The sequence below is a fragment of the Lepidothrix coronata genome, unplaced genomic scaffold (genome assembly GCF_001604755.1).
Source record: "Lepidothrix coronata isolate B3197 unplaced genomic scaffold, Lepidothrix_coronata-1.0 Scaffold14, whole genome shotgun sequence".
Classification (NCBI taxonomy): Eukaryota; Metazoa; Chordata; class Aves; order Passeriformes; family Pipridae; genus Lepidothrix; species Lepidothrix coronata.
In genome coordinates this window covers 6,269,462-6,274,563 of record NW_016690194.1, presented here as the reverse complement: position 1 = coordinate 6,274,563, position 5,102 = coordinate 6,269,462, and the positions used below count along the sequence as shown (strand labels likewise).

At 42.9% G+C, this 5,102-nt stretch overlaps 1 long non-coding RNA gene across 1 annotated transcript; it reads left to right on the top strand.

Moving 5' to 3' along the window:
* Window positions 1-2,728: 2,728 nt before the first annotated feature.
* On the top strand, window positions 2,729-4,577 carry LOC108493091. The gene is made up of 3 exons (XR_001873336.1): window positions 2,729-2,849; window positions 2,990-3,170; window positions 4,434-4,577. It is a non-coding gene; the product is annotated as an uncharacterized LOC108493091 (long non-coding RNA).
* The last annotated feature ends 525 nt before the right edge of the window (window positions 4,578-5,102 follow it).

Genomic DNA, 5,102 nt, shown 5'->3' with positions numbered 1-5,102 from the left:
CTTACTTGGCTAGCAGCTACAGCAATGAAACAAGTTTTGCCAGTAGCTTGGGTCCACATAGTCTTTTCCCCATTAAATAGGTCACAACATTGTTTTTCAATTTGTGCTCTTGTTTACTGGATTCTTACCCTGGCTGACAGATAGCCTGAAGGCACGGTGTTGCAAAGGGACAGTGGGATGGCTGAAGGTCCTCTAATGAGATGTATCCCTCCTGTTGCAATACCCTTTGTATCTCTACAGAAGCCCCTGTGCAGACTGACAGGAGGTCAGTGAGGGGAGAAGTTGTGCTATGCAGGTTGGTGATTGTGCAATGCCGTGTCCCCAGGCAGAGACTTAAGTCAGTGAAGCAGTGCACTCCAGTGTCTCCCTGCACCAGACACCTCCCCTTATTTTATCAGAATGCATCACATGCAGGTTGTGCAGGAAATTGGATGTAATAGATATCTGGATATATTGAGAAAAAAAAATAACTGTGTGAAAGAGCCCTCAACTCCTTTCTTGGGTGACTTGTACAGATTGTACCTCCAAGAGTGACAGGGGACAAAACAAGACCATCTCACCTCCAAACAGCAAGTGTGCTGACAGGAGTCGAGGAAGAATTGTAAAACAGCCAAACAAAGGAAGAATGTTGCAATGGTCATTTTGAAATAAACCTGTTTGTGACGAGCAGTGACTGTGGCAATATTTACGCTATGATTCATTCCAAAGTGCAGCACCTGCAGTTTTAGCGTGGATGGCTTTTAGGATAGAAGCAGCAGCAAATTCTATTCTAACATTTAATGATGAGAAAGCAAGCATTAAAGCCGCTCTTGGCTCTGGTTCTGCATTAACTTAAAGTAGGACTTGTGTAAGGGGTGTCTGGAAGCATCTTTCCACTGCCAGGTGCCTGTTGCTTGTAACTGACTCTCAGCGGACAAGGGTTCACGCAGTTGTTTCTCTCTCTGTATGCACTTGCACTTCCTCTTCTTTTTTATGTGACCATTGCAATTACAAGAAACTCAGCTGGCATATATCTGACCACATTAGAGCTCTGAGGATGCCCTCAGAAAGTCCCTTACACTGCCTTCCACTCCTCCTTGATGACAAGACTGAACTTTCTTATCTGCTAGATTGTCGTGACAACATCTGTCTCTGTCTGTAGGCTCCTTACAGGAGTCCTTGCAGACAGATATGCATGTTATTCTCTCAGCACTACTGATAAACAAACTGCTACAGCCAGGAAGAGGTCAGAGGTGGTCACTGCTTTGTATGCCTGGTTGTTGACGATGTCGGAAGGCAGCCTTTAGAAACTCATCAAATTCCAGTGGCTACCAGTGGGAGCTGCATGTAGTAACACTGCAAAAACAGCTCTTCTTGGGGAATCAAAAAGTCAGGTTCCTGTTACTTTACAGAAATTAGGCTTCAGAATATGGGACTGCACTCCCACTCCTGCCCTAATAATATCACTAATACCTAACCAGTGAAAATGCCTGGTTTACTGGCCATGTTAGCAGAAGAAAATGAGATCAGGAAAGAAAGTGTCTACAGATTATTTCCTTTGAGAAGATCTTTGCTTCCAACAAAATCTTCAACATTCAGACTTCTCAGTTCAGTCCTCAAAGGTACTCAGTGTTTTTTTCCTACAAGGGCATAAAATACTTGAAAGTGCAGGGAAGAGTCTTCAAACAGACTGGTTGGAAGACTCCTCTGCTTAGCACTACACATGTTCTTTTGGTTTTTCCCTGTACTTAACTACTAGAGTTAGTTTGAAACAGTTTAAAGAAAACACCTTCAAACACTTAAGGGGGAGACGGGAAATAAGAATAAAACAGTTGTTCAAATACACAAATGCCTATCCAAAAACTTGGAAGAACTGTTTATTTTGGGAAATTTGCTCACTCATGTTTTGCCCTTCTCACCTGTCTTTAATTTTCCACTCGGAGGAATTTTTGTTTCTTTTCCTTTCCATTTCAGACAATAAAGCTGATTTTCTGTCTTCTAAGTCAATGCAAATGTGCCTTCTTGGAGAATGGCCCCTGCAAACAACCTGGGCCATGTGTCAGCCACCGCATGGCAATTCTGCTGCTTTGAGGGTGCAGAGTGAACAGATTAAATGAAGACTGTTCTTCAAATGCAGGATTACAGAGAATCCTTTAAGTTCATAGGATTTGTTAAAATACTAGGGAAAATGCTTTCTGATTCACTTACAGAAACAGCATGATTTGTTGGCTTGTTTTTTTAATGCTTTCCCAGTCATAGTGATCTAGATTCAGGTCTTGAAACTATCAGTGGTATTTGGTGTGCAAGAAATGGAAAACTGAGACTTGCTTTGTAACAGTACTTTGAATTTAAATTAAATTTGCTTATTATGTTGGTTTAGGAAGCAACATTTGCAGAAGCTGCTGCGTATCTGTAAAATCAGGGATTTTTTCCCCCTTCTTTTCAAATTGAAAGGAAAGCAACAAGTCCAAATGTCAAAAGACTAAAAATATCCAGTGGGTATAATGAAAGAGATGAAAGGGGTCAGATGACACACAGATGAGTTTTGCTCAAAAATGTTTAATGGTGAGTAATACCATATTTCTTCTTCATGTTCTGTGCCTTTCCATCCTCATTTCCAGCTAGCCTCTCTCCTCCCAGTGCTTGTTTTGTTGCAGCATGTAAAGCCTAGGTCCTGGTGAGGTGAGGTGGTATGGTCCACATCTGTCATAGTGCTGCAGGAACACATCAGACCCTGTGTGTTCTAAACTCTCAGGAGTTTAGCAAAAGTAATGGTCGCTTGAAGGATGAGAGCTTGTGCAGCACTGAGACTTGAACCAGTTTTAGAAACACTCCCTGTGCTGAGCTGCAGCCCAACCCTCACAGGCGGGGTAGGACTATTATCTGCCCGCACACCAGAGGGCTGGGTCAAGGATGGATTCTGTGACTTCAGCAGTGCCACAGGAATCCTGTGGCACAGGCAGGAGCACAGCAAACTTCCTTTTCCTTACTAACGCTGTATCATCACCAGATGGACCAGAATTAGCTGTACCCAGGGAACTTGAGAAGAGAAGGAAAGACCAATGGATGTCATTCCTCCATTTGCTAACTGGAGTAACCCAGTACTGAAGAGAGAGGGTCCTGAGTCAGGAGAGGTCAATACCACAGTGGTGCATTTGCCATGCTGCCCTTTCCTCCACAGCAGAGCAGAGGTACTTGGTGTTCAGGGCTTGCCTTCCTGGTTAAACATTCCCCAGGGTACAGGCTCTCCCAGCTCACATTTGCCAGTGTTTCTGGGTTTGGGATAGCTGCTGTTTCCCTATAAGCAGGTAGAGAACTGTTTTAGTTCCTGCTAAGGGCAACTGGCACCTAGACAGAGTTTTACCAGAGCTTGCGGAAATGTTTTTAGCTAAAACAACTATTGAACTCAAACCTTTACAGAGTTTGAAACTATTTATGTGTGTGGTTTACAAAGCAGTTTAGCTGATTTGAACCAGCATTACTGCTGAAAAAAGACATTCTGGCCCTTCCCTCTCCTGTCACTTTTCATTCCTTCTCTAAGCTGTAGAAGCAAGCTGATTGGGCTGCAGACAAAGCCTTCAAAGCCAAGTGACAGGTTCTTGCTGGATTAGTGAGCTGAACTGGCTGAACATGCCAGGTACTAGTGTGAGCCCAAAAGTCTGCAAAGCAAAGGTGGAGAGGACAGGTCTCCCCCCTTTTAGTGCAACACAGCTGTAGATTAGTGAAAAATACTTGGGAAAAATGAACCATCAAAACTTAGTGTTGAGACTAGAGTGCTAACCTGAGATATGGCAGAACTTGGTTAAAGACTCTTCTGTGTCAAGCCAAGCAGAGGTTCACACCAGCCAGAATCACATACACCTACACTTACATACACATATATCATTTCTGTTTATCTCTTTCCATTTTTGCCAAAATATTCTGGACTGAAGTAAAAATAAAAAATAGAAAAAGCAAAACATAAAAAACGCAGAAGTTGCTGCAATTGAGTACCTAACCCTGTTAGCTGTCCTGACTGTAGTTACAAACATAAATGCACTCTCACATGCCAGCTACTCTCCAAATAAGAGCTGTCAGCATTGGCCAGATTTGTCGATCAGGTGCCAGCAGTCTCCCAACAAAACAGATGGACTAAGGCTTTGAACTGTGGCTATCATCCAGAAAAGCACCTGCTCCTCTCTGCCCCAAACATGTAATTACGCTAGCTGCTGCATGCTTATTTTTGTTTACTGTTTCCCACTAACCTCTAACAGTGCTTCTTTTAAAAGAGAGCTTAGATAAAGCTGAACACAGCACTTACTAAGCTGTAGGGAGAATTACACTCCCTCTTGGAATTAATGTAAAGGGACTCTGCCAGAACAGGACGTACAGAGCTCTCCAGGAACCCATACCAGAACATGGGTTGGCTTTAGAAAGCATGGCTTATCTTATTTTCCATGTGCCTTGTTTACCAGGACTGTGGATGAACCAGGGCCTTCCTCTCTCAGGATCCTGTCTGCATCATGGGGAGTAATGAAGAGGATTTGTCATTGCCTCCAGCTGCCATTTAAAACTGCCTCTGCTCCCTACAAAAAGCAGTGTAGATGTTTTGCAAAGGTGAATGCTATCAATATGTTTTCCAGTCTGGTTATTTCAACACTTAATTATTCCATTCCCACTCCCCAAGGTGCTTTATTTACCTGGCGCCTTGGAGCTGGCACTCACAAGTAGGCTTCAGGGAGCAGAGGTTAGGAGGAGCTTCCCTGATTTGAAACTGATACTGCAGTTTGGTGCCCTGATGGACTAAAAGCTGAAAGGAAGGACTATAGCTATTTATGATATAGCAAAGCCACATAGCTTATGAAATTTGTTCCTCGTGCAAGAACATCAACATTTTTTTGACCCGAGACTCTAATTTCAGTCTTTGGCATCTGAACACTGCACCTTTGATCAACAGTTACTAGTGTATAACATCCTCAATCATTAAATAAGGTCAAGAAGCCACTCGTTTCACACATTTCCTTCTTTTTCACATTCCCATTCTACCTTCATCACCAATCTCCTGTCATTTAATTAATAGAAATAGCAAGAGATGACAGAGAACATTGAATAAAGTCCCTCTCTCACTTATAGCTATCCTGCAG